This window comes from Theropithecus gelada, chromosome 11 (genome assembly GCF_003255815.1).
Source record: "Theropithecus gelada isolate Dixy chromosome 11, Tgel_1.0, whole genome shotgun sequence".
NCBI lineage: Eukaryota > Metazoa > Chordata > Mammalia > Primates > Cercopithecidae > Theropithecus > Theropithecus gelada.
In genome coordinates, this window is record NC_037679.1 from 99,824,057 (window position 1) to 99,838,282 (window position 14,226).

Genomic DNA, 14,226 nt, shown 5'->3' on the forward strand with positions numbered 1-14,226 from the left:
CTCTGCCCTGCAGAGGCCCTAAACATGTGCACTCAGAGGAAGCTGGAGTCAGGACCAGATCTGATGCTGAAAGTACCTGTGAGCCACACAGCTCGGAATGACTAAGGGATGAGGGAGATGCCCTCTCTTGAAGAGCCACTGCTTCTGCGCTCCACAAAGGTGAAAAGGACCCCTTTTGGGAACTGTCACTCAGAAAGTCAGAATTCCTATCCAGGACTTGAGTGCAGGAGAAGGGGAGCCCCCTGGACTTCTTTGTGTAAGATCCTTTCTGTGGCTGGCAGTGAGAAAATAGCATACAGACATGATTTTAGCTGCTAACAATGTTTTAAGGAACATGAAAAGGATGCATACACACACACACACACACACACACACACACACACACTTTTCATTTTCAATTATGAGATAGGGTCTGCTTATTTTGCTCATGCCAAAAAACTATCATAGTAAGCTGGAGAAAAGTCAGGCTGCAGCTTGAGAAGGAAGGCTCCTGGCCCCTCTGTGTAGCTGTGGTGGGGCTCCCTCTGAACAGTGAGTGGCATGTGTTGGTCACAGGGACACGTGAATGTTAGTAAGCTAATGAGACCATTGGGGATGGAACTATACACCAAGTCCTCAAACTAAATGTTTATAGCTAATGTTTTGCTATTATAATTTGCCATTGAGGTGTACACCCACATGCCCACAAAGACACACACACACACACACATTATGGAAATTTGTTCCTCGAATTAATACATATGCAGCCCACCATGGATTCCACACGTCCCAGCATCACCTCGGCTCATATCTTATCTCCAAAACCATTAGAAGGCCACTGTCATGCCAAGAAAGGGAACAAAGTGGTTTTTAGGGACTGAAATGCAAGTCCTTGCCAGATCACTTGTTAGAGATTAAGCTGTTTCCAAAGCTGTGGTTCAGGGAAAGAGGGCTTAATGAGAGAGGACGAGGCAAGGACGCCACGAACAGGTTAGGTGGCAGGTTCCCGCTCAGCGAGTGCCGTGGCTGCTATGCTGCCCTCTGTGGCAGTCAGAATATGCATGTCCCCAGAAGACAGCAGCTGACAGGGTGTGCGGCAGCACTCACAAGAGTTCACGATCCATACTTGTTTGCAAGTTCAGGGCAGGTAAAATACCCTCAGTCATTTTGTCTTCTTAGCCTCAAAACCTGCTTTCCTGTATTTTTCTCCCTTAGGGATTCCTCTGCCTTCCCCACCGCAAGGGAGCTCATCCTGACCTATGCCACAGCATTCAGGGTTGACAGCAACCTGCAAGCTGGCCAGTCCAAACCCCAGGCCTGCCTCCCCTTCCCTCCATGACACTCCTGGGCAGGGAACATCTGGGTCCCGCCAGCTCAGCCCTCCCTTCCTGGCATATTGCCCCAGCTCCTTTCTCTCTCTCCTGAGCTTACTGTATCTGCAAAGCCAGGATAGCGACCTGTGTTTCTTCTCATACCACAGGTCACCCTCGCATGAAGGGCTTAATGTGGATGTGCTTTAAGGAAAGGGAGGAGAACCAAGCAACTTAGAAAATAAGCCAGCCCCCCTCCCTGCCAAGCCTTGGTTCTCGACGGTGTCTGTGCACATCAAGATTGCAGCGATGTGCGGGGGCCTCGGGCACGCAGTGTTGCAGTATTTTCTGAAAGGCTTTGCTCACTCTCTTCAGTACTTTTCCTCTTCTCACACCCTGCAGCCTGTAGAGAAATAGCCCTGGTTCCCCCTAGAGGCAGAAGCTCACAGCGCCGACCTGGGACACTTCCCACAATCGTGGTAATTAGCCAGTAGTTTAGTTACAACCACACTCTCATTAACTAACAGCGGGAGAAGAGACTGTCCCTGTTTCCTTGGAGACCTAGCAGCGCGTGCTTCTATTGCATTGACTGTTTCCTATAAGCTCAAGAGTCCCCAGGTTGTTATCTGCATAGCGTTTACCGCATTGGATGGAGACCAAGACCTGGTAACGCTGTGTTCCAGGCTGGTGCTACTCAAAGTGTGGTCCTTGACCTACGCATCAGCATCACCTGGGAGCTTGATAGAAATGCAAATTCTCAGGCCTCTTAGGCCTGCCGAGTCAGTAACTCGGGGGTTCAGAGCCCAGGAATTTTGACAAGTTCTCCAGCTGATTCTGATCCACAGTGAAGAATGAGGACTGACCTAGGCCAAGCACGCCCTGGTATTTTGTTCCTATTAATAACCAGAAATGGCTGGGCATGGTGGGTCATGTCTGTTATCCCAGCACTTTGGGAGACTGAGGCGGGCGGATCACCTGAGGTCGAGAGTTCGAGACCAGCCTGACCAACATGGAGAAACCCCATTTATACTAAAACTACAAAATTAGCTGGGCGTGGTGGCGCATGCCTGTAATCCCAGCTACTCAGGAGGCTGAGGCAGGAGAATTGCTTGAACCCGGGAGGCGGAGGTTGCGGTGAGCCGAGATCACGCCATTGTACTCCAGCCTGGGCGACAAGAGGGAAGCTCCGTTAACAAAAAAAAAAAAAAAAAGAAAGAGAGAGAGAGACTTTTCCTATTAAAGGGCTAAACAAAAAGAAATGGAAAGATACTTCTTCCTTGTTCCAAGCAATATGTATCCAATATAATTCCAATCAATAGCATTTATGTATTGACTGGAATGAAAAATGCCTTCTCCCTGGTTTGTCTCTAAGGAGATTCCCCTATTCCTCCCATTGTCATCCACTTTGTCATCTAAACTCACTTTGGAAGGGAGTCACTGAAGCATCTCCAAGAGATGAAGCAGGACTTGGAAATTAAGAGCAGTGAGGACTCTGTCACCAGCAGGGGAGGTGGCCTCACAGAGCCCCATGAGCTGGCACTGGCCGGCACAAAGTAAGCAGGACCAAAAACGACAAAAAGAAACCAGACAGCAGGCAAGTGACTGTTGACACAGGAAATGTAAGCCTTAGCCCTGTGCTTGCACTTTTCCAGCCTAGTGCTGTGAAATGCATCAATTACTGTCAACATTAATTGAGCTCAGAAGGGCTCAGCACCATTTTGATGAGCTCACTGATTCTAAGAGGCCAATCTCATTTTATTTTAACAGGTTTTTTTGTTTGTTTGTTTTTGTTTTTTTGAGACGGAGTCTCGCTCTGTCGCCCAGGCTGGAGTGCAGTGGCTGGATCTCAGCTCACTGCAAGCTCCGCCTCCCGGGCTTACGCCATTCTCCTGCCTCAGCCTCCTGAGTAGCTGGGACTACAGGCGCCCGCCACCGCGCCCGGCTAGTTTTTTTTATTATTATTTTTTAGTAGAGACGGGGTTTCACCGTGTTAGCCAGCATGGTCTCGATCTCCTGACCTCGTGATCCGCCCATCTCGGCCTCCCAAAGTGTTGGGATTACAGGCTTGAGCCACCGCGCCCAGCCTTAACAGGTATTTTCTAAAAAAACTGCTTGCTTATGTGGGAGATGGAGGCCACTCTTAACATGCTTCAAACTGCGGAAAGAAGCAAGTTGGTGACAAATGACCCATAACACAGCAGGAAAAACTGAACATACCACTGTCCATTGCAGGAGGAAACTTGGAGATCACCTAAATCAGCTTCCTGCTTGCCAGAGGGGGAAACCGAGGCCCTGAGTGGAAGACTGACACCAGAGGCAAAAGGGTTGCCTACAAGGTCACCTTTCCATGTCTCCCCTCCTCTCTCCGGGTCCAGTGATCAGGTAGGCGTTCAAAATAATTCAGCCTGATTCTTAGCCTGGTCAGATTCCAGAAAATCTGTAAGCAAGTGGTATGTAATTTGACCTGGAAAATCATTTTTCCAAAAGACACCTGATCTCCTTGCTGTGTTATATCCTGGTCCCTACAGGTAATTTCCCTCCACAGAGCAAACTGAGCCAAAGTTCCCAGGGCGTCCAGCCTCTGCGTGGAGTTCCCAGGAACATTTCCTGCTGCTTCCTGCTGCTTCCTCTACGACCTCTTCCTGGAAGTTGCAGGCACCCATAAGCAAGGACTCCCTAAGATGCCCACTTGCTTTCACGGGCCAGGAGATCGGGAGCCTTTGAGGCCTCGGCTCCCCTACATCCACTTGGAATCCCCGAGCAGTCACTTCTGCACCCAATACCTCCAAGAGAGTGGGGCAGAAGGGCAGCTGATTGCCCCTTAACTGGTCATCCAGCCACATCTGGACGGCTGGCCGCGCCTCTGCCAAAGGGGAAGAGACTCCGGCAGCCCCCGAGGAAGGCAGTGCTGACTCCCAGCCCCGAGTCGATTCACACCGCAGGCTGCGTTGGTCCTTCCCTTCCAACAGCGCTTCCAACAGGCACGGCTTACCTAAGGGCGGCACGGAGCGTCTAGGGAGAAATATTAAATACAAGTGGTGATGTCTCCCTCTAATGGACAGTCGTCAGAATGCGAATGTGTCTCGGAATCTTCAAGAAAAGCAGGAAGGGCTCGGCTGGAAGCTACAGGGCAGATGTGTGCGGCTCAAAGATTCTCATGCATGGACCTCAGGTCACACACACAGCTTCTAGAGGAAGTTGTTTGCTTGCTTGCTTGCTTGCTTGTTTGTTTCATCATGTCCAGCACGTGGAGGTCTTGGCCATAAAGACCAATGTCTGTCTGACTGTAGCCTCACCAGCAGCCACAGGCAGGCTTGAAGCCAGAGCTCCCAGAGTGCTGCTCCCCTACCTTGGAAGGCACTTTCAGCCCCGCCTCCCCATGAACCAACCACTCTCCCTTCCCTGAAGCTTGCCTTCCTCCATTTGCTAGGGGGTGTGGTGTGCAGGTCCACCAGCTGACCTCCCGTCTCTAAAACGTTCTGACACACGAGGACTCCACAGAGATGACTGAATGAGTTCATGGCTCCTTGTTCATCTAAGAGGCAGCCAGCAGGGCTGTTCATGGCCTTCTACACTGGGAGGGAGCCCGGCAGCCACACACACTTTCATGAACGTCACCGCACTTTGCTGTCGCGATGACCATGGGATTCACCTTATCCTCACCTCTCCCACTTCGCCCCAGCCACCGGGTAGGCTTTGTGTTCTGAGATTGAGCTAAGAGAGACAGATCCTTCTCTGCAGCCCACAAAGCCAAAGAGTCCAGGCCCAGGGTTCAATCAGGGCTGCTGGCTTGGCCTAGGAGCACCATGAAAATGAGGCTGAGGGATTCCAGGCTTCCTCAGCGGAAAGAGAAAGTCTACGTGACCTGTCCCATAATAGTGATGATAATAATGATGATGGTTAACACTTATGCAACTCATTTAATCATCACAGCAACCCTATGTCACAGGTCATCCCAAAACCTGCCACTCTTGCCTGGACCCAGAATCACTGTAAAAAGAGCCAGAGTCACCTGGCATTTATAACTTCCTGCCACAGAGTATGGATGCTTAATAGGTGTGGAATTTACATGGATCTCCCTAGACAAGAGGACAGGGCTTCCATTTTCCAGCATGGACTTAGAAATCGGTTCACCCTTGGTTATTCTCGTGACAGTTACTAATCTCAGAATTACTAAGTGGGAAGAGACACTGGAGATGATCTGGTCCATTTCCCCATTTCCCAGGTGAGCTAACTAGGGAATGAAGATGTGCAGTGTTGATGTGAATCCCACAGTGAGATAGTGGCAGGGCTGTGGCTAGCTCCCAAGTCTCTACGCTTCAGCCCAAAGCTTTTCCACTCTCCCAGGCTGTGGCCACCATGTACTCGAGGGAATGAACAGCCCCTGAGGTCTCCCCTTCAATGACCCAGGAAGCTCCATAGTCATCAGCCAGCCCAACTGAGCTCTGGAAGCAGAATCTTTCGAATATCAGCCTACAGCACCCAAGAGCGTCCTGGCAAATTGGTTCTCTGTCACCTCACCCTGAAAATAAAGACAAGAGTCACCCCTGGAGCGACGCGTTCCAAAGACAAGCAGACAGCAGACAGCAGGGACAGTTGGAGGGCAGCCTGGGCCATCAGCCCTCCTGCTCACATCATGGTGGGTGGCCATCCTCCATCATCTGTCCACTCTGGAAGAGACCACCCTGGCCCCTGCTCAGGAGCTGTGATGGACGTGTTCTCGGCCTCCCACTGGTTTTTCTTCTTTTCTCCAGAATGGTTTCAGGGCCTTCTGCTAAGGCAATCCACACACCCAGCTTTCCCTCCCTCACCACCTCTATCCCAGCGTGTCTGGTCTCTTGCTTCCCATTTTGGAGTAGCTTCCAGCAGATGTCACTTGCCAGCTGGGGTCGGTGCCAGTTATATCCCCAGCATCCCTAGGAGTGGCTAGGCGGAAGGACCACCTTCCAGATGGTCTGTCTCTACTACTCTGTCGCCACAGACTTGGTGGCATTTCCCTAGCCCGAGGGCACTTTAGGGTTCTCTAGCTACTTTCTTGTGGGTGCTCTGCCACGTGGTCAGCCAAGAAGCAGACCTGGCCTGCTCTAGCGTGAGTGTGGAGAGTGGGAATGTGAAGAAGGTAGTGAATAAAATTGGGGGGTGGGTGTGTGAAGGGCAGGAAGGGTGAGAGACTAAGAATGAATCACAGATGCTCAGATGCCTCCCACCGCGACATGGGGTCAGGAAGACAAGCAGAGAGGGCAGTGACAGTGCCCCCTCCCACTGGCTTCCTCGAGAGAAAGGTGGAGGCTGGGATGTGGAGTCAGGCCCCGCTAAACCTGCTCTGAAACGTGGAGGAGCGTCGGCCGGCATCAGAGCCTGCTTCACCGGCTAGGGTGGCCCCGCACACCAGCCTCTGGGAGCTGCTGGGAGGGGTGGCAACCAGCCTCAAGCAGCAGCCAGGGAGGGGGGTCCAGCCTCCAGGGCCCAGTTGCTGGTTCAGCTGCCTTTCCCTTCTTCCACCCACCACTCAAGTTCACCACCTTGGAGTCCTCCTGACCTTCACTTTCTCTCACACTCACTCCACATCCAGTTCCTTCTGTTGGCACACTCTGCAAAATGATCCAGATCTGTCTGCGTCTCACCACCTCCACTGCAACAACCTGGTTCAAACCATCCTCAGCTCTCTGCTGGATTATCCAAACGGCCTCCTCACTGGTAACTCTGTTACAGTTTACCTCCAGTCATATCCCGTCTCTGCTCAAAACCCTGGAAGAATGGCTTCCCCTGCAACTCAGAGTACAAGCGAAGTGCTGCAAGGCCCTGGCTGATGGGCCCCATTCTCCACCACTCAGCTGTCCCCGGTCCCACCTCCTGCTCTCCTGCTGGCTCACTGCCCCCCGCATGCCACAGTGCCCTCCTTGCTGTTCCTGGAACACGCCAGCCACACATCCACCTCAGGGCCTTTGCACTTAATTCTCCTCCGAGAACATTTCTAACCCTCCCGGGCACCGCACATCTACCTGGCTCCCTCTGGCCTCATTCTGCTCTTTATGCAAACATTACCTTGTAAGTCATACTTCCGTGTCTCCCCTGCTTTAAGCTGCTGTCCACCCACAACCCCGACACACACACACACACACACGCACATGCACATGCACACTCCTGCTATATTCTCTGTACTCTCTAGCCCCCTTGCTTGATTTTCCTCTGTTGCCTATACTCACCTAGCATACAACATATTTTAGTTATTTATTGTATTGTGCACCTTTCTCCCCAACCAGAACTCAGCCTTTGTAGGGGCATGGGCTCTTGTTGCTTTTATTCATTTCATTCACCTAGAAAAGTGCTCAGTACATAGTAGGCACTCAATGAACGCTTGCTGAATGATGAACAAATCAATGTTTCATTCACCTGGAAAAGTGCTCAGTACATAGTAGGCACTCAATAAACGCCTGCTGAATGATGAACAAATCAATGTTAGACACAGTTTGGGAAACAGACCCTCACAGGAGGTGTCAGAATTGTTGGGTTTATTTAGTAGGAAATTGGCTAGAGTTCATCTAATAGAGTTATTGGATTTATTTAGAGAAGCCTGGCAGAGAAAAGGGGTGTGTGTATGTGTGTGTGTGTGTGCATGTGTGTGTGTTTTCAGGGATGTTTGACAACCACCTCCACTTGTAGTAAACAATGTGTGGGTCCCTGATTATTTGTATGTAAGTGTTTTAACTGTATGTATTAACCAGATTCCTTCATTTATTTCCTCACTCATTCATTCACCACACATGGTATGAGGGACAATTCTGTATCAGGTTCTCTGCTAGACACATGGCTAAGGCCACAGTCTCTGCTGTCCAGACTTCTGCAGCATGGTCAGGAGGCGCCAGCACTCAGGACAATCTGGGAGGGTGTGGGCATTAAAGCAACTTGGAGCCCCAGCAACAACTCGTTAGGAAAGAAGATTCCACGCAAGAAAATCATCCTGATCCTTCATTTCGTCAGGAAGAGGAAAAGACATCTGAATGAGTGCCTAGCAGTGGGAATGTCCCCCACCACAGATCCTGGAAGAGTACAGGACTTGTTTGATTGCTGAGAAGTAACGTGACCTCCTTCCACTGAGGACAGGCAAGGGAAAACAGCTGTCAGCTACAAGAACAACTTGGGTGACTAGGAAGAACGCCCTTACTGTGCCTGGGAGACCCCGCACACAGCATCATCTGGCCTCCGGGAAGTCCACATAAAAAAAATAACTCAGCCCTTTTTATTTGCTCAGTCATGTGTATATCAGAGGCAGATAACTCTAAGATCATGGGTTACGCATCTTACTTTCTTACAGAATGTCCCGTCTGTGGGCCGGGTCACAGCAGAGGGTGATCAAGCCCTCTGTGGTCACAGATCTGGTGATCTGTGAGTGGCCGTCACATCCTCCTGTGTAGTGAGGATGCCCAGAAAGCTGCAGGTGCTCTGAATTTCGGATCCCTGCCTACTCTTGTGGAGACCACTTGGCTTGTCTGCCTAACTTGGCCGTCGATATTTTCTCACGGCATAATGCACAGCCTCTGAGATTTTGCCATATGTTTATTTGCCATTCTTCCACAGCCACCCTTGTCCTGGGTGGGTCTGCAACACAACCATGCACCTCCCGGAATCCCCTGACCACCCCATAGCTGGTCTCTTTGCCCACCAGCTTTCACCCTGTTCCTACAGCTTCACCCCGACATTCTGGACCCCATCTCTAGGGACAGCGGGTCTGGTCTCAGCTTTTTCTGGCTTGGTTGCTGCTTGTGGGGGGCCTCCACAGGGGTGTCAGGCCAGATCACCCAGGCAGGGGGTCTCGTCTTCTGAAGAAGTTGAGGGTTCAGCTGCTGTCAGAATTCTATGCGTAGATGTCCTTGCTTGCACCACCTGCCAGCATTTTTCCTGCCAGGGAGGAACCAGAACAAAAGGAAGTGTAGTTAGCGATATAAGGGTGTGTTGAATGAGGGATGGAACTGAGAAACCTGGAAACAACAGTGTGCTTCCTCACCCCGCTAGCATTTGCCTAGGGATCTCCTACCGGGTCCCCAGCCTTAGGCGCTCTGGTCTGTTCAAACTGTACCTCCCACTGCCACCCAGCGAACTCCGGCAACTAATCAGTGACTGTGAGCTTGTGCAACCTGAAGCCATTTCTGCCCATGTTGTCCTTAATACTGTTGTCATTAATTCTTCACCTTTAACGGCCCCCGAGTCCCTCTAGAGTCCAGTCCAACCCGTGTGCCCGACTTCCAGGCCCCAGAGAGCACAGTCTCATCTGATCTATCCAGCTGCTCTCGCTGCTCCCTGACACCTCCCACCGTCCACATGGTCGAAGGGTCCCCTCTCCCACCCTCAGCCTGGACCAACATCAGGCATGTTCCTCTCTCCCTGAAAGAGTTCCTGCCACTGCCTGGCTCCTCCTTACCCAACCTCTACACTGCCAGAATGTTCTCGAGTCTCCTTCCCACAATGCTGAGTCCAGTCCCTCTAGGCCCGGCTGAGCCCCTACGGCCAAGAGCCCCTTTGGTTGGGAAGTCCACGTAAAAAAATAACTCCACCCTTGATATTTGCCCAGTCATGTGTATATCAGAGGCAGATAACTCCCACGCAGACCAGTCCTCTGCATGACTGATCTCTCTGCGGCCTTTCCCGTCTGGCCCACACGCTATTGCAAAGCCTGTGAGATGTGCTGCCCGAAGTCCTGTGTTTAACATCGGCCTCTACCGTGGCCTGGGCAAAGTTAAACTCCTCGCTTGTCATCCCTGACACAATGCATGTGTCTCTGTGACTACCAGAAAGTACTCCAAGAGCAAGCCAGAGTCGCCAAACAAACCAGCAACCATTGTCATTTCTGTTTCTGCATGTGAAACAGGAGCAACAACAACAAGGTGTTTGTGATCTGCTTTGCAAAAGGTAAATAAGGTTTCCATAAACTCCAGTTGGTATCATGATTGCGCCCATGCAATGGACTTCTGCAGAAGGAAAAGACTTCACGTTTGTAATTTAAATCATTTGGGAGCAAGCCCAAAGGTCCATGGCATGGAGTAACTGGTAATCTTACTCAAGCACAAATTTAACTGTAAAGCCTGGTGTTCAGGACAGCAGTTTGCCTGGTGACTGTCACTGACTCTCTGGCGTCAGACTCACTAGGACATTGTTCAGGGGCTTCCCACTGGCTTCGTGAGGGTGCAATAGCTCTTGCAAAGTGGTGAGAAAGAAAAAGAGCAAAAATCTCTGTGTGCAATTCCAGTGGCCATCAGGTGAAAGGTACCTTAGCAAAGGGTCAAAGTTTTCTTCGGTTGTTTCAAAGGGAAATGAACGGAAAACTCATTACTCTTCGCACGCACATGTGATGGAGGAAAAGCCTGTACAAGCACTTCTGCATTCATAAATGTGGAGTTGTGTCAGGTGCCTGAACACAAGTTCTAAAGGCTAAGGGTCATTAGACTCAATTCTGCTACGAATGTAAATTAAACATCAGGAGCGTTCTCCCTGGACTGTTCTATGGCTCCACCTACTGTATGTTCTTAGGGAATGCACCGTAATTTTTATATGAGCCCAAAGAAAACATCACTGGGGAAGTCCATCTGATCTAGAGTTTAAAATGACTGATTAAAAAGTTGGGATCAGCCGGACCAACATGGAGAAACCCCGTCTCTACTAAAAATACAAAATTAGCCAGGCGTGGTGGCGCATGCCTGTAATCCCAGCTACTCGGGAGGCTGAGGCAGGAGAATCGCTTGAACCCGGAAGGCGGAGGTCGCGGTGAGCCGAGATCACATCACTGCACTCCAGCCTGGGCAACAAGAGCGAAACTCCGTCTCAAAAAAAAAAAACCTCCTGAAACCCTACAAAAATAACAGCAGAGGAAATTTTTACAGAGAAGAGAGGAGGTAAATTACGTAGACAAAGAAATCAGAATAGTGGATGAAAATATTAAAAACCAATTTGCAAGGCCGGGCGCGGTGGCTCAAGCCTGTAATCCCAGCACTTTGGGAGGCCGAGGCGGGTGGATCACGAGGTCAGGAGATCGAGACCATCCTGGCTAACATGGTGAAACCCCGTCTCTACTAAAAAAAAAAAAAAAAAAAAAAAAAAAAAAAAAAAAAAAAAAAAAAAACCAATTTGCAGATGATGGAAAGCCCCTGGAGAAATAGCATTTTACTTGGGAGGGGGCAAGATTTAGAGCCTGAGTCCCTGCTGATGCCAATGAGATACAACCTGATTTACCCCCAGGAACCTATAAAGGCTCAGGAGTTGAGGGTGTCAGGTGCCACAGAAGCAGGGTTGAGGGGCAGAGCTAAAAACTGGTTGCAGTTAGACACACCTTTTCAGGTCTCCTTTGCAACCTCACAAAACCAAGCACCTACTAATCCTACCACCTTGTCAAAAGATGTAAAATTTATTCTGGAGAAACTATACCAGAAGGGCCTAGACTCAAGGAAAGCTGGCACCATATAAGGCTCTGGAGGAACCGTACTGAAGGCAAGGAGTTAAGTGTGAGGGGAAATCCCACATGTTGAATGGTGAGACACTTGGCCACTTCCCCTGCTCTGCTCCCAGGGTAATATCAAACAGGCAAGTCGGAGAGTATTTTCATGGAAAAACCGAAGGATTCCAAGAAAAAAAAAAAAGGCCTGTAGATACTGGAGGCCCCCAGTGAGACAGCCTGATCCCAGCTTCATCACTCTGCAATAAGCTCACCACTCCACAAGCTCCAAAGACACAGAGATTCCAGTAAAGCTTCTTAGTGCTTCACTCGTGAAAATGAACAGAGATCCTCAAATTACAAACATCTAAGGAAAGCCTCTGAAAGGTCAAAACCAAAGACAGAAACTCAGAGAAAACAGAAAATTCCAGAAGCAAGAGAAAACTTCAGATATATTAAAAATCCTCAGATAAATAAGATGAACTATTTTATCCATGAAACAAGAAGAAGCTGCTATTATAAAAAGGAACCACCCAAGGAGAAGAAAATAATTCTTTGGAAATTAAAAATATGACAGCCAAAATCAAAACTTCAATAGAAGAGCTAGAAAACAAAGTTGAGGAACTCTCCCAGAAAGTAGAATGGAAAAGAATAGAGAAGAAATAAGGAAATTTGAGAACCAGCCCAGGGGATCCAAAGTCTTATAACAGAGTTATAGGAAAAGAGAACAGGCAAAAACAATGAAAGAACATTATTAAAGAAATAGTTTTTTAAATGTTCAAGAATTGAAAACATGCATTTCCAGACCCAGAGTGCCCACTGAACACCCAAGAAAATGGATAAAGATAGACCTACATCAAGGTATAGCATCATGAAATTTGGAAATTAGGGTATCAGATTTTACCAAAAACATCATTAGAAACTAGAAGACAATGGAGGTGGTTTTCAACCTCAAATACCATCCTCATCAAAGCTACTACTTGCAGCAGAGAGGCGGAGGGAAATATTTGGGCAATAGTAAAGGGGTGTTCCAGGACAATGGTGAAGCAACAGGCCTCGGCCATCCTGAAGCAGGGGGACAGAGTGGCCCCAGAAGTCAAGATGAAGGTGAGAGACAGCCTGTTGTGTTTGCATGTAGGAGGAGATTTATGTTTCTGGTGGAAAGTTTCCTGAACCCCACTCTCCATTTGGGTATCAGTGATAGGTATATAGAAAACTAAACAAGGAAAAAGAAGATATTCAGTAACCCAGAAGAAAGCAAAAAGCAGTACAAGAAAGGAAACAGAATGACAACACTGCACATTATGTGGCTCGAGGAGGAATACTATTGACACCATCATAATAAAGTAGGATGAATGCTGAACTAATAAATATGTTATTTATATTACAGTGGGTTGAGATGGGTGTGTGTCTATATTGTGGAGAGTAACGGTGGGTGGTGTAAGAAAGGTAAATCCTTATCTTCCATAGTTGGAAGTCAATTTTCCTAAGACTTAAAAAATAAAAATTAAAAAGCAATGTAAGTGTGTTACAGGTCTAGCATCCCTAATCCCAAACTCCAAGACTTAAAAAATAAAAATTAAAAAGCAATGTAAGTGTGTTACAGGTCTAGCATCCCTAACCCCAAACTCCAAAATCCAAAATCCAAAATGCTCCAAAATCTGAAACTTGTTGAGTGCCAACATGAAGTAGTGACACCTTTGCTTTCTGGTAGTTCAATGTACACAAACTTTGTTTCACGCACAAAGTTATTGAAAAATTACCTTCAGGCTATGTGTACAAAGTGTATATGAAACATGAATGAATTTTGGTTTAGATTTGGGTACCATCAGGAGAGAAGTTCATGTACAAAGAAATCGGAGAAGCCTTGACTCCTTGCAGCAAGGGTGGAAGGTAGGAAGCAGCAGAGCAATGCTTTCAAAATTCTAAGAAACCACGATACCCATTCTGGAATTTAACATCCATCCAGCAATTCATAAAGTTTGAGAACTGGATAAAGGCATTTTGAGGCATGAAAACTCAAAACTCCACTTTCCATTTACCCTTTCTTAACCCTACTGAAGGGTTTGTCCAATCCAGAGAAGAAATAAACCAAGAAAGAAGAAACATATAGTCCAGAAAAATGAAGACCCAATGTAGAAGGGAAGGAAAAGAATTCCCAGGACACCAGCTGTCCAGGGCAGAGAGAAAGCAGGCAAGACAGTGGGGGAGGGAAGGCTCCAGAAAGGAAGGCTCCAGGGGGAAAGGAACTGAATGGTCCACAGCCTGATGCATCTGATCGCATGGGAAACCACGTTCAGAGGGCTTTTTCCAACTCCGTTGGCAAATCTGGAAAGAATTATAAACAGGAACACTGAAAATTAAGCAGGTGAAGAAAATGAGGTAATTATTAACAAAATGTTTACAAGACATTAAATTAACATTATAAACTGAACAATGAGATCACTTGGACTCGAGAAGGGGAACATCACACACCGGGGCCTATCATGGGGAGGGGGAGGGGGAAGGGATTGC

General features: G+C 48.5%; 1 protein-coding gene across 2 annotated transcripts in view; it reads right to left on the reverse strand.

Annotated features, from left to right (window-relative positions):
- Positions 1 to 8,828: 8,828 nt before the first annotated feature.
- The window catches only part of KCNA6 (potassium voltage-gated channel subfamily A member 6), a 40,120-nt gene continuing 34,722 nt past the window's right edge, over positions 8,829 to 14,226 (reverse strand). For both annotated transcript variants that reach the window (XM_025401449.1, XM_025401450.1), the window contains exon 2: positions 8,829 to 9,188. The gene's annotated coding sequence lies outside the window, so the exon portion shown is untranslated. The remainder of the gene's footprint in view (positions 9,189 to 14,226) is intronic.